This window comes from Ambystoma mexicanum, chromosome 12 (assembly GCF_040938575.1).
Source record: "Ambystoma mexicanum isolate Mex_15411 chromosome 12, UKY_AmexF1_1, whole genome shotgun sequence".
Lineage (NCBI taxonomy): Eukaryota > Metazoa > Chordata > Amphibia > Caudata > Ambystomatidae > Ambystoma > Ambystoma mexicanum.
Window position 1 is genome coordinate 1,043,418,895 of NC_090936.1, and position 25,550 is coordinate 1,043,444,444.

Here is a 25,550-nt window from a genome sequence, read left to right on the forward strand (position 1 = left end):
GCTCGGAACCTGGGTTATGGGTCTGCTTCCAAGGGAGTTGGGCAAGTCCTGACCTCTTGGAAGCAGAGATCATGACAGTACCCCCCCTCAAGGCCCCTCCCAAACCGGGCTTCTCCGGGGGTTTGGGTTTGTCAGGAAATGTTCGATGAAATTTTTTGATTAGGCGAGGAGCGTGGACATATTCAGCAGGTTCCCAGGATCTCTCTTGGGGGCCGTAGCCTTTCCAGTCAATTAGGTAAAATAGTTTAGATTTGGAGATCTTGGAGTCCAGAATGCTTTTGACTTCAAACTCGAGTTCTCCATCAACTAGGATAGGTTTTTGGAGATTTAGTTAGTTGGGTTTGAGGTTGCACGGGTTTTAATAGAGAGACGTGGAAGACCGGATGAATCTTCATGTGCGGGGGCAAGTCCAACTTGACCGCTACTGGGTTTACTATGGTAGTGATGGAATAGGGACCAAGGTATCTTGGGTTGAATGTACGTGGCCCTTTTAGAGGTAGATATTTGGTAGATAACCAGACTTGATCCCCTACTTGATACTGAGGGGCTTCCTTCCGATGTTGATCTGCTCCTTTCTTGTATTGTTCTTTAGCCCTTTGAAGGTGAGAAACAGCTTCCTTAAAGGCTTGGGTGATTGTAGCATGCAGGTATTCTACTGCTGGTGATTCAAGATCTTGGAGGGGATCCAACTCCGAGGTTCGAGGGTGACTGCCGTATAAAAGAAAAAACGGGGTTTTCCCAGTTCCCGAATGGACAGAGTTATTGTAGGCATATTCGGCTATCCAAAGTATGTCTTTCCAAGTTTTTTCAGTTTGTTGCAGCATGCAGCGTAAATACTGTTCCAGAGTTTGATTGGTCCTCTCGGTTTGTCCGTCGGTCTGAGGGTGGTGACTGGTCGATAGTCTCACATCAATTTGAGCCGACCGACAGCAACTTCGCCAAAAATGAGAAATAAATTGACTACCACGATCCGATATTAGAACCGAAGGAAAACCGTGCAGTCGGACGATGTTTTCCAGAAATTCACGGGCCAGAGTTGCTGCTGTTGGCAAGCCTTTGAGCGGAATGAAATGCGCCATCTTGGAGAATAAGTCCACGATTACTAGAATCGTATTGTATCCAGAGCATGGAGGTAGATCGGTGATGAAGTCCATAGAAAGCGTATGCCAAGGGCGAGGTGGGATGTCAATAGGGCGTAAGAGGCCTGCTGGTCTTTCCTTTTGACTCTTGTTTTGGGCGCATACTCCACAGGACATTATAAAGTCTCTGATATCTTTTTTCCAAGACGGCCACCAGAAGTAGCGCTTGATCTTTTCTGAAGTCTTGGTCAAACCGGGATGTCCTTCCATTAAAGAATCGTGATAACAAGAGATTACTTTTTTCTGTAAATCTGTGCTGGGCAGGTATAATCGTTCTTGGAAATACAACAAGTTGTCCTTTACTGCAAAGTCCTTTCCCTTTAAAGGCCAATTCTGTATGCCTGCTGGAGTTACAAGTTGCCTGGCTTTATCCTTAACTTCCTCTATGGATTGTGTGGCGATTACACCCAGGATTCTTTGTTCGGGAATGATAGGTACAGGTTTAGGGTTGATCAAGTGTTCTTCCACTCCCATTCGAGAAAGGGCATCGGCTTTACCGTTTTTTGTACCGGGTCGATAGGTAATTATAAAGTCAAATTCGGCAAAGAATAATGCCCAACGAAGTTGTCTAGAGGATTGGGCTTTTGCAGTTTTCAAATATTGCAGGTTTCGGTGATCCGTAATCACAGTAACGGTGTGTCGGGCCCCCAGCAGATAATGCCGCCAAGCCTTAAAAGCAGACTTGATAGCCAGAATTTCCTTGTCAGTAATCGTGTAATTGATTTCAGGAGGCGAGTATTTGCGGGACCAAAATGCCACAGGATGCAACTGATTGGTTACCGGGTCCTTTTGTGATAGAACTGCCCCCATGGCAAGGCTTGAAGCATCAGTTTCCACGATGTAGGGGAGTTCGGGGCGAGGGTGTTTTAAGATTGGTGCAGAGATAAATTTAGTCTTCAAATCCTGGAAAGCTTGTTCCGCCTCGGTAGACCATTCAAAACGTTTGTTTTTCTTTAACAAGGCAGTGATGGGCTGGACTATTCGAGAAAATTCGGGGATAAACCTACGGTAAAAGTTAGCGAAGCCTAACATGCTTTGCACACCTTTTACGGAGGATGGTGATGGCCATTTGAGAATTGCATCGACCTTCTTTGAATCCATACGTACTCCGCTAGGTGATAATATGAATCCCAAGAATTCAACTTCAGTCACGTTGAAAACACATTTTTCCAACTTAGCGAAAAGTTTGTGTTGACGCAATCTTTCGAGGACCATTTTTACGTGTTTCCGATGTTCAGATTCCGATGAAGAATAAACGAGGATGTCGTCAATGTAAACAACAACACACACATCTATGAGCTCTCTGAGGACATCGTTCATAAAATATTGAAAGGCGGCCGGGGCATTGCAAAGTCCAAAGGGCATGACCTGATATTCAAATAGCCCATATTTGGTGCGGAAGGCCGTCTTCCATTCATCGCCCTCCTTTATTCGAACCAAATGGTAGGCTCCTCTAAGGTCCAACTTTGTATATATGCATGCTTTTCTGACCTGGTCCAAGAGTTCAGGGATCAAAGGTAACGGATATCTATTCTTGACGGTGATCTGGTTCAGGGAGCGATAATCTATACAAGTTCTAAGGTCTCCTTCCTTTTTTGGAACGAAGAACAAAGCTGAAGAAGCAGGGGACTTGGAAGGACGAATAAACCCATTTGCCAGGTATTGATCCAGGTATTGACGAAGGTGAAGGTTCTCAGGCTCGGTGAGGGCATAAATTCTACTACAAGGAGGAGTAGATCCAGGTATCAGGTCTATCTGGCAGTCATAAGACCTATGAGGAGGTAGAGAATTAGCCTGATCCTTCCGGAAAACATCTTGGTATTCTTGGTATTCGGGAGGTAACTGGGGAGTCGTCTCTGAAGAAGTAGCTGCCAGTGCAACACCAGGTGGAGGATGACAAGTAGAGACACATTCTGGAAACTGGACCGTTCTTGCTCGCCAATCGATCAGAGGATTGTGTTTCTCTAACCAAGGAATTCCTAGAATAACCTGAAACTGAGGGGCCTTGATCACATCGAACACGATCTTCTCATGGTGTCCATCTTGACTTACGAGCGTCACTTCTTGAGTGGTATGCGTTACTGGTCCGGAGGCTATCTCCGTTCCATCCACCGTAGTAATGACGTCCTTTACAGCCTTGGGACAAAGAGTTAGATTCATCCTCAAAACCATTGCATGATCCACATAATTGCCGATGGCACCGCTGTCGACGTAAGCTTCAATTGCATGTAATCGATCCGGATTATCAGGGCTAATGAGGACCATAGGTATCACGAAATGCGAGGTCACAGAACTGATTTTCACGCTCGGCAAGAGGACCTCTATTCTTGTCGGGCGAGGTCGTTTCCCTGCTCAGAGTTTGTAACTTTGGTAACTGCAGCTCCTACTGCCTTCTTGGCAGGTTTCACCGGACAGTCTCGAAGAAAGTGCCCTGAGTTTCCGCAATAGAGGCATAATTGCAACTGTTTTCTTCTTTCCCGCTCCTTTTGTGTTATAGGACCTTTCAGGCCCCCTATTTGCATGGGTTCCCCGGAGTCTACTCCTTTGGAAGGGGTTGGCGGTTTGGAAAATACTCGAGCATCAAACTTGGAACGATCAGCCTTCCTGTTCTGCAGTCTGTGATCTATTTGAACAACTAAATCTATATAGTCCGAACAATCTTGTGGGGGATTCACTACTTGGGCTAACACATCTTTGAGCTCTCCACGTAGACCTCTATAAAACAGCGTAATCCTTTTGTCCTCAGGCCATTGAGTTTCCACTATCAGTCTGTTGAAAGATGCAATATAAGCCCAAAGGTCTTGATTACCTTGTCGCAACGAAAGAAGCTCATTGTCCAAAGCCTGCCCCTGTGAATGTCTTGCGAAAAGTTTTTCCATACTGAGCTGAAAAGCTTGAAAATCATGGAGGACCGGATCATCTTGATTTACTAGAGGGATCGACCAGTCTGCCGCATTACCACTAAGGTACGAAAGCACGAAAGCTACTTTAGCCTGATCAGTTGGAAATGCTGCTGGCCGGCATAAGAAATGCAACCGACACTGATTGATAAATACTGCAAACCTCTTTGGGTCACCAGAAAATCGTTCGGGCGGAGCCAGAGGTACATTCCCAGGTAGGTTGATCTGCACTGGACTCATAGAGGATGTAGAAGGAAGATTTCCCCCAGATGCGGGTAACGGGGTCTGTCCGGCTTGTGACTGTAGCAATTGCCTAGCGAGATCATCTGTTCGCTCCTTGGAAATAATCAGTTCCCTTTTTAGAGCGTTGGTTTCCTGACGGGCTGCATGCACTTCTGCCCTTAGTTCCCCAAGCAACTGGGCTAGCTGGTCGGTATCCGAGGTTTCCATAGCGCCTGGACGGGAGTTTTTTGGTAGGCTTTGTGTTCTGTAACGCTCACCTGATTCCCGTAGAGGCGCCGGTCTTGACTGGGCGTATACCGTATCTTCTAAGGTGATGTGTAACACACGGCTGGCTCTTTGGGCTGGACCCCTGTGCACTGTATGTCTGACTTGAAGGGTAAGGTGTCTGCAGATAGAAAATATGGGATTAATGAACTGGGTTATTGAATGTCTCTCTCTTCTTCCCTTTCTCTTCTCCTGTAGGACCCCAAAGGTTAACGCTCTCACCTTAGGTAAGTGAACGCCGTGCTCTCCATCTGCTTCGGAGCAGGGTGCTGAAACCAGTTTCCTCACTGGATAAGGGAAGCAGGCCTCTTGACTTCAGAGGACTGCTGTCCGTCGTTTTCTTCACGCACTGTAAGTTTCGAGTAATTCAAATGTCTTTAAAAGTCTTTAGTAATGTTGTATCTTGTTTTGCAGGGTTCCGGCGATGGCGAAGATGGAGCCCGTGTGATGAATAAAAGCGCCTTGAAGCACGTAAGTAAGCACTTGCTGCCTGCTTCACGGCGCGCTCTAACTGTCTTTTTCCTTTGCAGGTATAAGTTCGGAGTGGCTGCAGGGTGCCCGAATACCCACTGGGTTAGATGTGAAAGGAGTAATGGCTCGTGAGTATTTAAGTTCCCCAAAGTCTTTAAACGCACCTTGTTTTATCTTTCAGATGCGGGATGCAGCGCTGAAGGCCTCCGGAGCGTGCGCAGAATTGGTAAGCTTTTGTCTTTCAGATGCCGGAATGCAGTGCGAGGCGTTGATGACAGCCGATGGATCAGGTAAAAGGAGCGCTGTCACTGAAGACCGTAATGCTAACCTGTTCTTTCTTGTCTTTATAGGTGTTGCTGAAGACTGGATTCAGGATGGAAGCCTTTTTCCTTAGGCCCAGGATCAGATGCAGAAGACACGATGAGCGTTCTGCTGCAGAGGATGCAGAATAACACAAAGCAAGATTCATCCATCGGGTGTGGTTTAAATAGCCTCCTGTAGTGCTTAGGTGTCTCCTTCCACAGCCACGCCTAGGAAAGAAAAGAGTCCCTGCTTTCCAGAAGAGTTCCAGGGTTCTGAACCTAGGGAGTGGCTCCTGCCCCACCCAACAGGAAAAGTAGTCCCGAACAGAAGAGGATCAGAGGCTCAACTGGCAGGTAAGTAAGCAGCATTGTCTGCCGCAGGTAAGTCCACCCAAGCATTATGAGCCCGGCGCTTCCAGCGCTGGGACTGGGCACATTTATGAGCCTGGCGCCACCGGCGCCAGGACAGAGTCCAAAAGGTCCCAATTGGGACCGGCTGGCGCTCGGAACCTGGGTTATGGGTCTGCTTCCAAGGGAGTTGGGCAAGTCCTGACCTCTTGGAAGCAGAGATCATGACAGCACCACTTCATTGTAATGATTTGAGCTATTTGACACATGATGGGAGTTTTAACTGGGAGTTAAGCTATTGAGGCACTTTTGACATGACTCATTGAGGAGTTAAAAGTGGGAAATCCTGGACACGTTTACTAAAACTATGGACAGGGCTCCAAACTCAGTAACGGTCCCATGTTAAAGTACGATGCAACCCACTTACTGTGAAACCGTGCCAGCCCCTGATATGCAGCAGTTATATTGGAGTAGGCAACAGGGATTTGCCTTCTTTAATTCTAAACCCTGATGATATTACAAGCAATATAAATTCACTGAAGGCTAGGATGGACAAAGAGAGTTCTCAAATAACAGAAGTGGAGAACATAACAAGTCAGACCGAGGATGATCTAGCCGAGATGCGTACTCTGATTGAGATGCTGAGCCAGGAGCTGAAAACAGCAAAGACAACATGTGAAGATTTGGAATCACAATCGCGGCAAAATAATATGCGTATTGTGGGTGCTCCAGAGAATGGGCCACAAGTCAACATGGAACAGCTTGTGGAGGCTTTACTAAGGAATATTCTGGATGATCCTGCACTTTATTAATATTTCGTAGGTGAACGTGCACACTGCTCTTTTACATGAAAACCTAAACCTGGAGCGCACTGTTGCCAAATAATTGCAAGTATCCTAAATTACTGAAACCACAATCTGATTTTCAAATACGCAAGGGAAAAGGTAGATTGATTCAGAACAAACAGGGACTGTTCCTATAAAGAAATTGTTGCGTGAAATAAACTTCAGATACTCATGCTGTGACGAATCCAAAGATCACGTCCCTTTTAGCGAACACTACTCCAGTGGTGAAAATCAAACATGATAAAAGGGTTTTTACCATTTTAAAGGCTCATAGGTCACTTCAATCATCATACTTACATATAAAAAAACTAGTGACAGAGACATGCACTACTGCGACGAGGAGGCCCTGGAAGGAGGCACTGAACTGCTGGCAACGTTCCAGTTGTTGTACAACAAGGGAAAATGGCCCAGAAATAAAAATACACAGGGAACAAGAACTCGTCTTTCGAAGAAGCAGTAGTAGTAGCAGTGGTTGTGTTGGTAGAAGTAGTTGCAGTGATAGTAGTGGCAGCAGGAGCCGTGGTACTGTCTTGAGGTGGAGGGGTGGCAGAAGCAGATTGAAGGAGAAAGCTTGAAGTGGTTATTGGTGCAGTCATGGCCATGTAGAAACAGAGGCAACCAAGAAGCCAATTGGGAAGAGAGAAGTGCTGAGCGGTCTGCAACAGCAGTGCTCTGCGGAAGACACAGGAAGCTCGGTTACATATGCCGGGGAGGCGCATACAAACTTCGGTCTCTTTGGGTGCAGGAAAGCCAGTGTCCAAGCACAGGCGGTGCTCGCAGGTAGAACAAGAGACACCCTCGCAGAAAGCAGCAAGACCGGTATCCGAACCCACAGAGCGTTGATCATCAGGAACGGACACCGTATCCCGCTGCAACGATTACAAAGTGCCAACAAGCAAAGGGCATTGCCCAACCTGTGGTTTATATGGGGTACACCCCTCTTGTAAGAGGTCACGTGAACCACCTGGAGGATGAGGACTTCTACAGCTTGCGCTGTCAACGCCAATCTGCTGGAAGCTGGCAACGTCCCTGGAAAACCCATTGGGACGAAGCCAGCAATTGTGAGGCGAACCGTGAGACAAAAACACAAGTACCGATCGGGGAAGATGAGATGTTGGATACATGAATGCTTTATAAGTTAAACGAATGGAAATAAGAATCCACACCACAAGACCCAAATAAAAACTATACAAATAACATGTGGTTTGGAGAAACTAGGGGAACCCAAGCCACAGGAGAACCAAATAGAATGAAGTATAAATGCAAGTACCCTACTCTTCCTCGTCCCAGTAGCATGACGATATGAAATTGGCATTATTTGGCAATAAAGAAAACCAAGTCTGCCACCGACAAGAAAACCTTATTTAAGTATCTGATCATTAAAAGAAAGACCAGGGAACAGGATTGTCCACCTGGCATTATAAGATCCACGTTACAGGGAAGAAAATCATACGTTTTGGCGTAATACTTTTCATGTTGGAACTTTGTGCAAAGGAGCTGGGAAAGGCTGCAGAGAAGCTGCCGAAGGGCACTTTATGTTCTGCTTATAGTAGATTTTGTAGCATTTAGAGTGTGAGCGTGATATTAGATTTTGATAAAGGAGAGTAAATATTATTTTGGACATCTTGACAACGACTGTCTCATTAGTTAGTTTTGTTGAGGAAGGGAAGCCCCTCAGAGTTAGGGCTAGTGAGGCATATTTCCAACCCCTTTTATTATTTCAATAAAGCATTTGGACATCCAAACACCCCTGTGTCTGTCTACTTAACTCTGACCCCTCACAATGCCTTTACCGGTAAAGCTGCATTTTCAGTTTATAGAAAAGGCATACTTTTTTTACTGTTCCAGAAGAGGCTGTGTCTTTCACGGAGGCAATCTAATTATTCTGAAGTTATCACCTAGATTTTACTAGGTCAGCTTATCATCAAAGATGTTTGTGTTTATACCTTATTCATTGTAATCAGGATCATGCACAGGTCCCACAAAGATTGTATTGGTATCCGTGGCAGCAAGAGCATCTGAGCTAGCTACACCATATTGATATTAAATGGTGCCCACTATTTTCTAGTTGACAGGGTTAGTAGTATGTCTGTTTATTCTTGTTTATGGGCTGCACTATAATGATTGGGGTTGTGGTGTGAGGTGGTGGCGAGATTGTGGGGTTCAAGTATTCAACACTCACTTGGCATGTTCATGTATTGTATTTTACACACTGGTTGATCACAGGTAATAAGAATTCATTTTAGTGTATGAAATATATAGGTACAGATTTGTACCAACTTTCTACACAATCTCACAGAGTCCTTATAATGCTTCATAAGACGATTCAATTCAGATAGGATACATCTGTAATTGATCCGATGTACAGATAGGCTATTCTACATGGGTCTATCTATGGCCAAGAGCTCCTAATTGTAAATGGATATGGCCTTTATATATATGCTCCTGGTTTTATTTCCATATTTCCATATTCATTTCGATTTCCAACTCCTGATGCAATTAGTGGTGGAGACTTAAATACTATATTGAATACAGCTAATGATTGTACGGGTCATCACATACAGAGTACTAACAACATTTTCCCAGGCATTAATAGAAGGTATGAATTGATGCTTGGAGATGTCCTGGGAAATTGTGTTCCTATTACTCCTCAGGTCATGACGTAAGCCCAATTATTGGGTTGTAACCGTATTTCTTGTGGGGCACTTGAAATCTTATTCTCCCTCGTACTTTTTCAGATCATTTTCCTATTGTGTTTAATATGGGAAACAGGAAATACATTCTTATGTAATGAAATGTGAAGAGGAAGCTAATCAAAAAAGGACTCTCGTTGGAAGAGGGCATGAAAATATGGGGCACCTAAAAAACAGACTGTGGCGTAATGACTGGTGTGAGACGTGTCAAAGCTTAACAAAATATAAGTGATATAAAGATTTAGCCAGCCACCCTATTTCACATTGAGAGCTACTATAATACGTTTTCAGTGAAATAGCTTTACGACCAGAGAGAATATATGTTTGTGGGAAAGCAAGTCTGTTTTGAGCCCTTTATGTAGAATTTGTTCTAAAGATATACAAAATATAAAGCATATGATGCTCTTGTGAAGTACTGAGAAATATAAGAATTGTGTCCTTTGGGCGTTTTGTGAGTAATGTTTCCTTTGTGACTAGCAGGACATTGTGGGAAAGGGTTTTTAATGCTAATTCGATTGCAATTACATTTGCATTATTGCAATTTTTATGTGGGATGTATTTGATATAATTATAAGAAATTCATTTTTATAAATTACAGTATATCTCATGGGATATTATTAGCTTTAATTGTTGTAAAATAATGAAATGTGTAATGTTTGATTCTTATCTTATATGTATTTAACCATGTTTGTCTCTTGTTCTGGTTTTGTTTTTTTATTTAATGTGATATGGTCAATGTGTTTCCTAATGGTTTTATTTTTGTTGTGTAAGATTTGTTTGCAAACCAAGAACACAAATAAATAAAAAACATAATAATATACTTTTGGGGACCGGGGCCATAAACAGAGTGCCATGGAGGTTTAAACCTCACTCTTTTTTAGATTGCATGTTTGAAATGAGTATTAATGATCATATATAACAGTGTTTTAACTGAATGTTGGTACAGTACAGTACAGGATGTAGGTACACAATCAGGCATTTAAGGTATATATACAAGTACATGCACAAGGCATTATCATCTCCACAGAATGTGGGGTTCTTTGTAATATCTGTAAAGAACTTAGGCTGTCTGAGCAAGGTGTGGAGCTATTAGAACAACAATATGAACTAAGACACTCACCGTCCACTCTGGCTGCTTTAAAAAATGAACTAAATACTTTCTGTACCATAGCAGAGAATCACACTATTTCTCTTTACAAACATGGCCAAATGCTATAGTGAGGCATATCGGCCTGGAAGACCACTTGCCAGACTTGTTAGGAATGAAACGTCATCTCTCAAAATACTAGCAACGAGGAATGATGCTGGCAAACTGCACCGAATACACTACATCTGTAGAGGTGTTTCGTCAATATTATAAGGCCATTTACACTAGTCATCAAAACAAATCAAAGGCTGGAAATAGACAATTTCTGAAGACATTGCCTGTATCTCTATTATCTCTGGTAGCCAGGGAAATATTACATTATCCAATCATGCTGGGGTAGAGAATAGCAGCCATTGATGCACTCCCAAATAATAAAGGTCTGGGCTTGGATGGACTTGTAGTTGAATTTTATCAAAAGTATAGGTCGATTCTTTTCCCATATTTACTTAAATTATGGGAGGAGGAGATGACAGTAGGCTGTCTTCCTTCAATTCTCGCAGAGGCAGTGATTATGCTACTGTTGAAACCTAATAAGGCTACTCAGGATAGAGGTTTGTATCACCCATTATCGTTATTGAATGTTCAAACTAAGATTTTCTCTCACATACTTGGTGCTTGCCTCCAACCATTAATGTCGTTCTTAATTCATACAGACCAATCTGACTTTATCCCTGTGCACTCCAGAGCCTTGAATCTTAGGCGGCTTTTCAGTGTCATATCCCAAAATTATCCTAATTTGTCAGCAGTCCCAGTTACACTTGATGCCGAAAAAGCTTTAAACTCTGTGTCTTTGAATTTACAGTTTAATGTGATGTAAAGCTGTGGATTCTGTAAATATTTTACATCTTACATTAAGTTGTTATATACCCATCAAATGGCTAAAGCTAAAATACAAAATACATACTCAGAGTGTTTTCAATTTTAGAGACGAACTAGGCGGGGATGTCCTCTTTCCCCTTTACTCTTTGTAATGGTTATTGAACCCATGACCGATCTTTTAAGATATAGACATTGTTGCCAATGCATAAGGCTAGGTGCAGACCCAGATATTGTGCCTCATTATGACCCGGTTGGTCCAGAAACAAAGGTGCCGCTAAGCTTACCGGCACACTTGTTTCAGGACTGGCATATTACAGGTCTGCTTTCCGGGGCCACCGTTCCCGACAGGCATGATCCTGCCGGGCAAAGCGGCCACGGTAGGCATACCCATCACGGAAGCACCGGCACCGTTAACAATGGTGCCGGTGCTTCTGTGTCCCCACTCCAATGAGATTCTATGGAAATGGAGATTAACGAAATTCCCGGCACCAGACTTGCCGGCCGCTGGACTTGGAACAGTCCGGTGGCACCGGGAAGGCAAGTGCCGGTAATTTTTTACAGGTCCGGCGGCAACCCGCCAGAAGCACCGGCAGGGTTACCGCTGGACCCGTAATGAGCCCCATTGTCTTGCTATATGAGGATGATGCATTATTATGTGTCAGAAAAATCCAGAAATGAATCTACTGCCAATTATGGTTGATATAATTGGATTTGGAGAACATTCAGGTTTAGTAATAAACTGATCCAAGTCCAAAATACTTCCATTAACTTGTTAAACAATGGCTCCCATGGACATGTTAGGATGCAGATGGCTCCCCATTCCACTGAAATACTTAATGGCAGTATCTGAAAATAGATCTAACCTATTACCTGGCCATTTAGGAGCTAATTTAGAAGCCTTGTATCCCAAAATAAACAGAGGTCTAAAATGCCCATTTCATTAATAGGGAAAATAGCACTCCTCAAGATTATAGTATCACCCAAAATACTTTACTATTTATTAAATGTTCATATATTCCTTAATCGGTTCCTTTTTTGAGAAATTGCGCAAAGAAGTATCTAATTTCCTATGGCATCTGGGTGCAGCTTGTACTTGCAGACATGTCTAGGCCATAATCTGAGAGGTTTATACGTGCCAGATTTTTAGCTATATTATCCTGTTGCTCAATTTAGTTTTATTTCTTATTGGAAAGGTGCCACAAGTGAGTTCTCTCATATTAAAATAGAACAGAAAGATGCAGGCTCCACGAGGTTAGAAACAGCAATCACAAGTATGGGCTATATGGTTGCTTGTCCCTTTGATCCCTTTGATCCCCTACAAATTACCCTAGCAGCCTGGAGCAGGATAGTGAGGCGTTTGAATCTTCTGGACCTTTACCGTGATGTCCCCATTTAGGGTATTTTGAACGTATCCCCTACACTAGACAGATCAATAGAAGACCTTTGCAAAGGATCGAGATTGGGCGACGTATTTGTTAATGGGTAATTTATCCCAATAGCTGAATTGCAAGATGAACTAGGCAATGGATCATTAATCGTACTTCAATATACACGTGTAAGTGCAGATTTTCGCTGAAGTGGTCAGTCTTTCCAATTGAACCTAAAGCACAGTCCTTTGGGAAATGTATCATTAATTTACATTTAAGTCACCACATTGTATCCACCCTATATTCCATGGTACAGCTAAATGATACTTTGTCCTCTCTTAGATCCCAAGACTAATAAGCCATGTTGGTGATAATTGAGATTAATGAATATATATGGAAGAGAGTCTGCATGCTCACTAAGGATGTGTCCTTCAATTCCAAATTCAGATTAATGCAATTTAAGATTCTCCACAATTACATTATATGCCCGCAAAGATGAATGCATTTACAATTGCTATAGATGTTTGATGTAATAGATTTGATGCACTTGATGCCAATTATTCACATATGATTTGGTTATGTCCTGCGCTGACAGCATATTGTACCAGTGTACATAAGGAATTATCCCAAATGCTTGACCTTGGTATCCCAGTGGACCCGTAGACAAACGTACATTTCTGCACCTTGGAACATACTCAGTAAGAGAGCTATCCTTTTGCATTGGAAACAACGCAAGTCTCATCTGTGAATAAAATGGTTATGTGATTTAACATGTGCCAATAATAATGAAGTAAACATATTGTTGCTGTCTACCATGAATCGACCTAAGGATGTACTTACTCATTATCGCAGTCAAAATCAAATGAGAATGGATGAATATATACTAATAATTCTGTTGCAAAGTTTGTAAATGTTCTATTATATGTTTACTAAACTGTACAACAATGTATTTTGATTATTGACCCCTGATGTGGGTTATGCCAAGTGACTAAAATAAAAGTGTAATACAAAATATGCAGGATAATAAAAACTATGCAGCAGAAATGCAGGCATTCAGGGCGGAAGCTGTGAAATACACAACTGCCTCTACCACACCATTCCGGCACCATACCCTCCCTGTACCACTAAGTGGTGGCACCAGGTTAAGCCAGTACCCAGCCTTCAACTAAACGAGTCTGCTCCCTTTCTTCCTTCACCACCCACTGCACCCTACCTACAACTCTTACTGCCTGCACCTCTCCCTTTCAGCACCCATTCATGCTCTACCATGCCCAGCCTACAATCGTCCCGGCCTCTACCTTCCACTACCATGCCTGCAAGCCTCCCTGCTTTCATCCCCACCTTGCTGCACACTACACTGTTAGGTTTGCTTCCTTCCAAGCTTATCTTGCACTCATCCTAGCAGCACTTGGGTCCTCTATGCCTTAAATCAAAATGCACCCTACCTGCACCCCACCCTGTCTGCATCTGAACTCACTTCAATTGTATCCTATGTTGCCCTGCTTGTACACTACCCTCCCTGCCTGCACCTTTGTTTGTTTGTTTGTTTGTTTGTTTATTTATTTGATAAAGCGCACCAAACACTCAGGTAGCTGGGCGCAAACATTACAAGTATACTTAAAGCTCAGTTACAAGGTGGGTGGGTACATACATACAGGAAATAAACAGGATTACTACCACATAGTTTACAAAGATACTAGTGGTCACACATGGGTATTCCAAGATTACACTCATATGGTACAAAGTATCAGATACATTGAGAGCGGTAAGGCCTAGCAGGCATAGGGTGGCAAGTGCAGTCAAGGTATAAGGGTTGATAGGTCGGCAGGTTTAGGCATCGTTGGTCCGTATCCAGGTGAGGACTTTCCGTCTAAATCTGGAGTAAGGTTGGTCTGTTCTGAGATTTACAGGGAGAGCATTCCAAGATTGAGCGGCTATGACCGGGAAGCTAGAGCCGCCAGCTGTAGTGCATTTAAATCTGAGGACCTCTAAGGTGTAGGCGTTGGCAGATCTCATGGGGCGGGCAGTGATTCTGTTGTTAATCCTTTCTACGAGATAAGGAGGCGCTATATTGTTCAGACATTTGGACGTGAGAGAGAGAGTTTTAAGGAGGATCCTGTCAATAATCTTAAACCAGTGGATGTCTCTTCTAAACGTAGAGATCTGGTCTCTGTTTGGGATGTTTAGAGCTGCTCTAAGGGCATTATTTTGGAGTCTTTGCATTTTGTCAATAATGTACTTATTGGCTCCCGTGTACAAGGCATTACAGTAATCTAATCTGGATATTGTAAGTGCATTGGCTAGGGTAATGCAGGAGGTTTCAGAGAGAAATGGTCTGCAGGCTCGGATCAGTTTGCAAGTATATGCTGTTGATGAAGCTAGTGCACTGGCGTAACAGGGGCCCCCACAGCCCCCGCAGTGCGGGGGGCCTCGCGACCACATGTCCTGGGAGGAGGACCACTTGGAGTAAAAATAAGTATTTACAAAAAATGTAAAAGAAAATGCGATTTATTTAAAAAAAACTTGTTTTTTTCTTTTTGAATTCAATCTGTATTTATGAAGAAATTATTTCTGTTACAGAAATAATCCCTTTATGAAGACAGAGTGAATACAAAAAGAAACTTTCTTTTTGAAGTCCGGGGGCTACCCCCAACCCATGACATGAAGATCATAGGCTGGAGGCCTCCATTTAATGGGGTGGGGAAAGTCCTATGACTTCAAAAATAAATAGTTTATTTTTGAAGTCACTGCCTTCATAAAGAAATTATTTCTGTTATGGTTCAGTCCTAAATGGAAATAATTTCTTTATGAAGTCAGAATTTCAATTGCTTAAAAAATGTGGCATTTGAATGCAGGTACTCACAGTGAAATGCTGTACATTAGTAATTGCTGGGCCGGGCCCTTGATAACAGCGAAACCCAGGTGCCGTTTAACATCTGTGTCCTTTTCTGTCCAGCAACTGCTCTGTAGGTCAGCCAGGCCGAGTCAACGTAGCCCACTATTTCAGGGGGTGGGGGAGTGCTGAAGCCCAGTCAGCTCAATGGTGCTGCACCACTACTTGTGTTTAATGCCTTGATATACTTATGAGGCAGTACTTGTGTATGAGGCACTATGCCTCATACACAAGTAGTGAGATGAGGTAGAGGGACATGAAGGTAATGCCTGATTTAGCTGCCTGTACACTTCATTACTCCTAGTCCCACTCGTCCTCATCCCAGTACTTACCTATGAGGCATGGAGCCTCATACATAAGCACTGGGACAGGGAAGAGGGACGTGGAGGTAATTCTGGGCCAATGAGCTGATTTTGGAGGTTCGGGTGGGAATGAGAGGGAGAGGGGATGTGTGGGGGTGGGATTGTGCAATAAATCATAATGTTCGTCTATGTCCATGCTAAGCAGGCATGATATGTGGTATTCGTGGCATTTTGGTGCAGTCAGTCTAGTCATTCCTCAGTTTGGTATGAATTGTTTTAACTGGCCATTTCTGATAAAGCAGTCCTGCTAAGTGTAATTACCTGGCTAGACTGGCATTTGGGTTCTGCCATTCTAGCCGCTTCTTACTCGGCACTGTATATTTTTCTGGGCATCTGTGATAAAATTATATGATATGATATGGTAAGTCATATATAACGAGCCTGTACACAAGTGTTTTTAGGCACGACAAGACAAGGGAAGGAAATAGAGGGAGGACAAGATAAATGATCTTACTAAGCCTTGTGTCATTCAGATCGTGCAAGTGCGAGAACAAGAAGTGCAAGGGGAAAGGGAGGGGGGAAGTGCAAGGGAGAGGGGGAGGGGAAAACAGGGCAGCAATGTTCTGAGTTAGTGCAGCCAGGGCAGCGTGGCTCTGAGTAGTGCAAGGAGAATAAGGGGCTCTAGGGATACAGTTACAGCCCCTAACTGCGTGGTAGGCCCAGAGGCAGTGCAAGGGTGACTGATCAAGAAAGAGCCTGGACTCGGTGTGACTGAGGGTAACCAAGCAACCAGTTGGTACAGCTGATGGGTAGGTCAGCAGAGGAGGGAGAGAGAGAACGCAGAGGAGAAGAGCAACGTTTTGAGATGCTTCCGGAACTTCAGGTGGTCCGGCTCAAGTTTGGGAGGGGCAGGGAGGCCATTAAAGAGGGAGGCACCTGCAGGGGATAAGGATCTACCCCCCCACTTTCTGCCTGGAGAAGCATCTAACCCTTAGGGCTTGAGAAGGAAGGTATTTTGAAGGAGAGCGTTGGATGTAGTGTGGATCCCAGCCCCAGAAAGCTTTGTGGACAATGCAAAGGGTCTTGAACTTGATCCTTGCAGCCACCAGGAGCCAGTGGAGAGATTTCATGGCTGGAGAGATATGGTCCTTGGGCTTGAGGCCAAGGATAAGTCTCACAGTCCTGTTCTGGATTAGTTGAAGAGGGAGGAGAGTAGAGGAAGACAGATTGAGAAAGTGGCTGTTACAGTAGTCCAGCCTAGAGAGAACCAGAGCTCTGGAGACAGTGGGCTTCTAGGGGAACGTGAGAAAGGGAAGAGTCCCTTTGAGGAGGTGCAGCTGGTAGTGGGACTTCTTAGTGATGTCAGAGATGTGAAGAGAGAAAGAGAGTGGAGTTGAAGATGACACCAGGAATGAGCGAGAGAGGAGAGTAGGCTGAAGGGAGCCTGAATGAAAGCTGAGTTTCATCCGCATAACACTGAAAGTTAGAGTAAAATATGGAGATCAGGTGGGCCAAAGGGGCCAAGTAGAGGTTGAAAAACCAGAGTGAGAGGATAGAGCCCTGGGGAATGCCACAGGTAGAGAGAGTTGGCAGAGTGAAAGGGAACACGTTGGACCTGGGAGGGGCGGTCCAAGAAGAAGGAGGTCAGGTTCTCCAGGGCCTGATCCATGATGCCCAGGTTCTCATAGAGTTGTTTGATCAGGATGGTGTGGTTGACTGTGTCGAAAGCAGAGGAAAGTTCAAGGAGGATGAGGACAGAAGGAATGCTGGAATCATGGTTAGAGATCAGATCTTCACAGGTGTTCAGGAGAGCAGTTTCCATGCCTCGGGCAGCTCTTAAGCCAGACTGTTGGTCATGGAGACAACCAAGAGATTCAGTGTGGAGTGTAAGCTGGCAGTTGCCCATCTTTTCCAAGAGTTTGGGAGTGGGGAACGTTCCGGTGGCAAAAGAATGATTACAGAAATAGCCCAAGGCTGGATCAAAGGTGTCAATGTGGTCCTTGATGGTTCTGGAGGAGAAGGTGAGCACCTGTTTCAACGACACTTCCATAGATGGGACTTTCCTAGAAACCTCGTAAGGTGTTAAAGAGAAAGAGGAGAAAGGAGGAGGAGAGAGAGAGATGGACAAAAGGGGCCGAGAGAGGAAGAGGAGATAGTGGACAGGATGTCCTGAGTTTTAGCAGAGAAGTGAGAGGCCAAAGCCGTACAGAGGGCCTGTTGAGGGAACAGGAGAGGTAGAGACTGCAACAGGATTAGCCAGTTCCTTTCAGATTTTAAAGAGTGTGGCTGTGTTGTTAGAGGCCGCAGAGACGCAGGATTGAATGTGTGCTCTCTTCTTGATGAGTCTTTTTGCTTCAACTGGCATTTTGGTGCAACTAGTCTAGGTATGTCTTAATGTGGCCTGGCATGCTTTACTGTAATGTTATTATGTGCCTACACTTGTCTACATTGTGCAGCCAGTTGGACATGTTTTCATTGTGGCATGGCATTTTTAATAACAAAGCATTAATGTTCATTTGCATTGTTGGTGACTTGCATGTATTGGATTGGTGTTACCCTACAAAACAATAGCAAACACTGTGGCTTTTTAGCACATTTTTCCCAGAAAACATGAAAGCATTAAAACACAAATGTATATCTTTCTCCTAGTGCAGTGTGTGACATACCCCTTCAGCAGCACGTTAGTGTGTATTGCGCAATCGTGGCAATCTAGGCCAGCCCGAGTGTGGCGCCGCCTAAAATTTGTTGCAGAGTTCGGGGAGGGGGGCCCCCTCAGCATGGCTCGCAGGGGGGGCCCCGCATCTTCTGTTACGCCACTGAGCTAGTGAGTTGACTTGCTTCTTAAAGGTAAGTGCAGAGTCAAGGTAAAAGCCTATGGTTTTAACTGCTGGCATTACTTTGATGACATTATTGTCGATGTTGAAGGAGGCATAACTGGGGTTGAGTTTTTTAATGGCCGTCTCTGAACCTAGGATTAGTAGCTCTGTTTTGTTGTCATTCAGGCAGAGGCCGTGGGATGCCATCCATGCCTGAATGAGGAGGTATATCTTCTTTACTAAGGCCGAGTCCTCCAATAAGTTGCCCGAAAGGGGAATGAGGATCTGGGTGTCATTTGCGTAATTCGTGTAGGTGACACCCAGTCTGTCCAACTTGTCGAACAGGGGCTTAGTAAAGATGTTGTGCATGGTGGGAGATACACATGATCCCTGAGGAGACTTGTATGGGGTCAGCGGCTACTGAGGGGGAGAAGACTCTCATTGTACGGTTGGCTAGGAAGGACTGAACCTAGGTTATGGAATCACTAGAGAAATGGGCAGCCGACCTGAGGTGATTGCATAAGACTGTGTGATTCACCAGATCAAAGGCTGCAGATAGGTCAAGGAGGAGTAGCATAGCTGATTTCCCATTATCCTTCAACTCGTCAATTTGGGTCTTGAGGTCTATTAGGGCTGTTTCCGTGCCATGGAGAGGGCGGAAGCCTGACTGGCGTGATCCTAGTAAGTGGTTGGCTTCTAGGTAGTCCTGTATTTGCAGGTAAGCCACTCTATCGATGATTTTAAGTAAGAAAGGGACGGTGGTGATAGGTCTGCTATTGGTCCGGATGGACTTGTCTAAAGTTTGTTTTTTAAGCAGTGGGAGCACCCAGGATTGTTTAAGGTTATTGGGCACTAGGTTCGTCTTGAAGGAAGCATTGATGAGCTTCGAGATGACAGGGGCTAGGTCTCTAGCTGCATCATTTTTTGGCTGGGCAGTTGTCACCTTTGCAGTTTGAAGGTTTCAGCGAGAGTATGATTTTGTTCTGTCTCAGAGATAGACATTTTCTTGAAACTAAAGGGTGGCTGGTGCTGTCCAGTGTGATTAGAGGGGGTTGCGGCTCAGGTGTGAGCAGCTCAGGTAAGAGCAGTGCAGCTTTTTTTTTGCCTATTTTAAGTTGGAGAGAGGTGATTTTGTTTGCTAGAGCATTTTGTATATTGGTACACCAAGGCTTGTCCTTTGGAGTGTCGTCAGCCTGAGGTATTGGTGATTCCATTTCCCGAAGGATAGAGAATAGTTCCTTAGTGTCCGACTTCGCCTTAGTTATTCTGTTGTTAAATATATTCTTTTTTGTGCTAATTATTTCATTCTTGTAGTGTGGAGAGGTTTGTTAACTTGGCTTTATTCTCGTCAGTAGGCGAGTGGCGCCAGATTGATTGAAGCTTTCTTTTTTGAAGTCTTAATTCTTTAAGTTGGGGCGTGAACCAAGCATTGAGGTGAGATTCCGTCTACCTTTGCAGATTTTGACAGGTGCAATAGTGTCCAATGCCTTGGTCATGGTGCTGTTGAAGACCTCCACTAGTAGGGTGGGGTCTGTATTACTAGCTAAATTGTTTATAGCAGGGAGAAGATGTGGAAGTAATTTTTCCGCTGTAATGTCCTTTTTACTTCTAGTGTGGAGTGGTGAAGCTATAACTATGGTTTTAGGGCAGATGAGGTCAAGAGTAGCCGTGAAGGTAATTAGATAGTGGTCAGTCCACGATTGCGGGATGATGTTAGTGATAGTAGTATTGCAATTCAGGTCGGAAATCCAATCTAGGGTCCTTCCTTTAATGTGGCTAGGGGTGATGATTTTTTTGTGTCAGCCCATGATCCTTCAGTAGTGCAGCAACTGATTGGGCATTTTTGTCATCAATGTCATTAAAGCCAATATTGAAATCTCCCAGCAGTAGGATTTGTGCATGGTCTTTGGTATTATTGGCTAGGAGACAGTTGAGGTCATCCTTGAAGGTTCCTAATGGTCCTGGCGGTCTGTATACCAAATGGATGGTAAGAGTACGGTTGTTAGAGAGGTGAAGCTTAGCTGTAAGTATCTCACAGGATTGGTATGATGGGGAAGGAGCAAGTCTGATGGGAAGGTTAGTTTTAGAGATAATAGCTGATGCGCTGCCTTTGGCGTTTGGTCTATCATTTCGAAGTATCTGGTAACCATCTGGTACAGCTACCATAAGGGCAGGTTATGCAGCCTCGTGGAGCCAGGTTTTGGTTATGATGAGCAGTCCAAGTTCTCATTAGTTAGGGTGTCATCAATATCAGTGGCATGGGCCACCAAGGATCTGGCCTTCATAAGCAACCCTGATAGTGATAGGGTGCTTTTAGGTTTGGTTAGGTTGGGTTTGGTAGTAGGCGGATATTTAGTTGTGGTGTCTTAACTCTACGGGGGTTTTAGGCGATGTGGCAAGATGTGCAGGGGTCGGATTATTGGTACTTTACTGCTGTGCACGTTTAGTAGGTAGTTCTATGAATTGGGCATCATTGCGAATGGAACATCTGCTGGTGTAATTTGTTTTGGGTTTGTAGAGGCGGGGCAGTCTTGATCTCAGTATCAAGGTTCTGTCCTTAGGTGGGCATGTGGCCACAGAGGCAAGGGCCATTATGGCAAGGAGGCCTAACATAAGTTGGGTTATCTGGGTCCTCGGGGTTTTGCTCATGATCATGGACTTGACTGAGACAAGTTATCAAGAGGCAGACTATTTGGATAGCCAAGGGAAGGCTATTTCCGGTAGAGGTGAGATTATCACAGGGTAAACTAATGTACCTACAAGTATGGGCAAGTGTCACTATCGTCCGAGTAGGCGAGGATCAGTTTCAAATAGGCTAAAGTCACTTTCAAGAGTAAGCTAATGTCAATTACGCGTGAATAGGTTAGAGTCAGTTTCGAATAGGCTAAAATCACTTTCAGGTGAAGACTAGTGAAGACTAGGTTAAATCACTTTCAGATAGGCTAAAATCACCAATCATCAAATAGGCAAGGATCACTTTCAGGTAAAGACTGGTATCAATTGCACAAAAGTGGGCTAAAAATCAGTTTTAGGAGTCGGCTAGTGTCAGTTAGGGATTAGGCTAGCGTCACTGGGCAGTATGAGCAGGTTCAAGTAGTACTGGCCACATGGCCGCAATCACATAGCAAAACAGAACAGGGAGCAGGGGTGCGAGGCAAGTGGGCAGGGAGTCATGCAGTATACTATCTAACATAGGTTCTGCAGGCATTAATCAGGCAGGTATGGCTACATTTGGGTGACAAGGTTATAAGGATACGCATCACAGGAATACAAGTTACATGATAAGTGGCACAATCATCGGTACAGGCAGAAGTACACAGGCATTTTATCATATGCAGTGTGGCTAAAGGATAGTGCAGTTAGGTAGCAACTATGCAAGTTAGGCACATTCCATTCCGGACAGAGCAATTAAAAATGCTAATGATGCAGATAGATACAGTCGCCCATGACAATTAGGCGCAGAATGATAACAGTTAGAATTGCTAATGGTTCAATAGGGTACCGGCGACCTAGAGGCGGTTAAACGAGGTCGGGTGGAGACAATTAAGATTGCTAGAGGGCAGCTAGAGACATAAGCATAATCCAGTCGCTAAAATTGCTGTTGGTGCAAACAATTAAGGAGGACCAGAAGCATAGTTATAGGTGGCAACAGAGCAGGGTGACAGACTGCAGTCAATTAACAAGCAGATGGCAGCAAGACTATATGGCTGGTGGTGCCTCCGCAGTTCACACAATAGACTTAAATCCGTGCACACATATTAAGCGAGTAGTATGCATGCAGTGATATGAGTACCTAATTAAGCAGCATATGTGATTAATATGATTTTAATAGACAATATTACCAAGAGTGTAATACAGTAAATGGGCGTACTTAAGAAGCGGCCGTAAGGCTGTTATAAGAGAATATAGATACCCACACAATTGTGTGCAACATGAGTTTTAGGCACATGTAATGTTGCGAGCGTCAGGATAGCCATAGCCAAGGTTATAGTCATTAGAGTTATTGCAAAGTGTTGCTTACCAGGTAGTTCGGGTACCAGCAGCAGGAAGGTTATTATACCTAGTACTCGCTGTGCAAATGGGCAGCGTTCCTGGCCCTGGCCCCTGTCGTCTCTGGACAGGCTCGGGACAGGCGCCTTATACAAGGTGCCTTAGCGAAGGTGCCGGCTTCCGTCTACCGGTCAGCTGGTAGGCTGGAAAAAGGCAGCAGGCACCAATCAGCGATGCCGTAGAATTTTCAAAATGGTGGCAATTCAGTAGGACACGCACATCGCCATTAATGAGGGTCAAAGGCTGTATGTGTTAAATGCACAGAAATTGCAAACAGGATCTAGCGCTGGTTGTAATTAGCAGAAATAGTATGCCAAATCAGTCAGGAGTCATGGTAGGCATATGTAGAGAGATAAGGGAGATTTGCAGGTTGGCGTCAAATAATGCGAGATCTTGTGGTTATTTCCAAATGTAGCCCGTAGGCTTACCTCAGGAGTCGACGGACTCCATACTGGTCTTGCAGCATAGATTGAAGAGGGGAGTGCTCCTGCTCGATCCCAGATGCGGCGCACCAGTGCGTTTGGAGGGGTTGATGAGGGAATGTAGGAGGGCTCGGGACAGGCGCCTTGTATGAGGTGCCTTAGCGAAGGTGCCGGTGTCCGCCTACCGGTCAGCTGGTAGGCTAGAAAAAGGCAGCAGGCACCAATCAGTGACGCACAGTGCCTCGGACTGAGGTTCTCTAGCTGTGGCATAAGTGCAACCTCCCTCCACAGTGCCCTAAATGTGATAATCTTCGCACAAAGGTCCTTCTGTGTGAGCAGTAAGCAGGTGATTAGTGTATACTTCCACCAGACAAGTGTGCCTCCTCAAGAAGCCCTTATTTCTTTTTCTTTTTTTATTGTACTTGGTTTATTACAAACCTTTCACATAACAAAATCTTAAAATACAAAACAATACAGTACATTCAATATTCTAAACCCAATGTCATCATCATCATTATTGAAACATCAACAATTTCAAGGAAATAACCACTTATACAAGATTAAAAACTTTGTATAAAAACATTATCCCTGCAAAAACCACGGACGGGTGTTCACCAAGTAAGAACTTACACCACCATTCCTCAAGAATAAGTGAAGTTACGTTCTCAACAAATTTCCCCAAGTAAGCTGATCTCACAGCAGTCAAGGCGGGACAGCAGTTATTATGTGCTTCAATGTCTCAACTATACCCAGATCTAAACAAAATCTACACCCCTTATCTGTCCAAGGTGGTTGTTTCCAAAAAGATAATACCTCTTTGGTTGTGTACAAGTCTAATCTTAGACGGAAGAATTGGTTCCGGTGGTAAGGGTTCAGGAATTTAGCTAAGTATTTAGGTATAACATTCATTGCTGCAGCTTCAGGATTGTTTGCCAAGGTCTCCATTGAAGTTTCTAGAGCCCTAACCAATCTATGCATTTCTGTTTCCAAGAACCAACAGGTCACATGGCCTCTTCCCCTGTTTCTGTTTTTAAGACATCATATGAGGTGGCAGAATCCTGCATGGCACATTTCCGCACCAGGGACAAAGATTTCCAAAATATCACTGAGTACAGGGATTCAAGTCTCAGTTTGTATCTAATTATTGCCATCAGGAGGCCCTTTGGAAGGCAGCACATCTTTTTCCAAAACCCTCTGTCCAGGGCCTCCCAAGTTTGCCAAGTTAAATTTAAGCCTGCCTCTGCCCCATAGGTTAAGACTGCCATAACCTACTGGTTATGAAATGTCAAAATGGGTAGCATGGTGAACCTACCATACCTTTTATGTAATATGACCTCTTGTGTGGATAACATCTTAACTTTCGATTTTAGGTGTACGGCCCAAGGGTTTTCATTCAGACTTCTATTGATACGAATCCTTAAGTCAAGGATTGAATTAACCTGCTTCAGGTATTCACGCCCTACTTGCCACCTAAAGTTAGTTTTCTGTTTCCCCCATGTGCTATGGATTAGTATTTTTTATTTTTTTCACATTTATTCAAAGGTAATTGGCTATCATATAAGCCTGTGACATATGTTGGAGCCCAATGGGAGTTTTGTCTATAAGGACCAAATCATCCGCATAAAGCATAAAGCATCCACGGTACTGTATTTCCATTGACCCTCAGCAGAAAGGCCCCAGCTTCACCCAAGAAATCCTTAATGTCTAATAAATATAGGTTGAACAAGGCAGGTACAAGAGGACAGTCTTGCTTCATCCCTCCTATAAGTTTATATTCTCTTAGAAAGCATGCCTTGTGAGTTTACCCTTACATGCATCATAGTGTTTGTCAATTTCCTCCATAAAACTATTTCTATGAACACTGCGTTTAATAAGTAGAGGTTTACGTCAATTCCCACTCCTTTTGCAAATCCTGTATGGCAGGGATCTAGGCAACCTTCTTCCTTTGCCCAGATAATAAGATGTCGTAAAAGTATCGATGCAAACAATTTGCCAAGAACATCTAAAAGGGCTATATGCCGATAGTTTCTTGGATTTTTTGAAAATCAGAATTATTTTTGCCGAAGTGGGTGGCCCTTGCCTTCAAAATCTGCTGTAACAACAAACTAGTAAACTTAGCCCATGGTGCCGGAGCCGTCCCAAGCATGTGGTTAGTGAGACTATCCGGACCAGGGTGGCGTGATAGATTTAGTTTTCTCATTAGAGCCACTTTGGGTTTAACCTCTCTTAGAGGCATGGCATTGCGCGCCCGAGGAGTTTTCTATCTGAAGGTTCTCACTGCACCGGCTTGCAAACTGCTCACATTGGCGAGTAGCAATTTTGAAGCTGAAATGGCCCCCTGCGTTCTCAATTATAAGCAATTAAATTAGACCTTATTCCTGGATATAGACTGGTCATACGCTAATAAGAGAATGTTGCCCTTTGTACATTTGAAAAAATCTTGTATGCACAAAATGAACAGATGGGACTAGAATCAGAACTATGTACACTTGGCCTCCCTGAAAGGGTATGAGGCGGTTTCCCATGTTA

At 44.1% G+C, this 25,550-nt stretch overlaps 1 protein-coding gene across 1 annotated transcript in view; it reads right to left on the minus strand.

Moving 5' to 3' along the window:
• Positions 1-25,550, minus strand: part of LOC138514709 (NLR family CARD domain-containing protein 3-like) — a 526,974-nt gene that overhangs the window by 57,391 nt on the left and 444,033 nt on the right. The window lies entirely within an intron of this gene.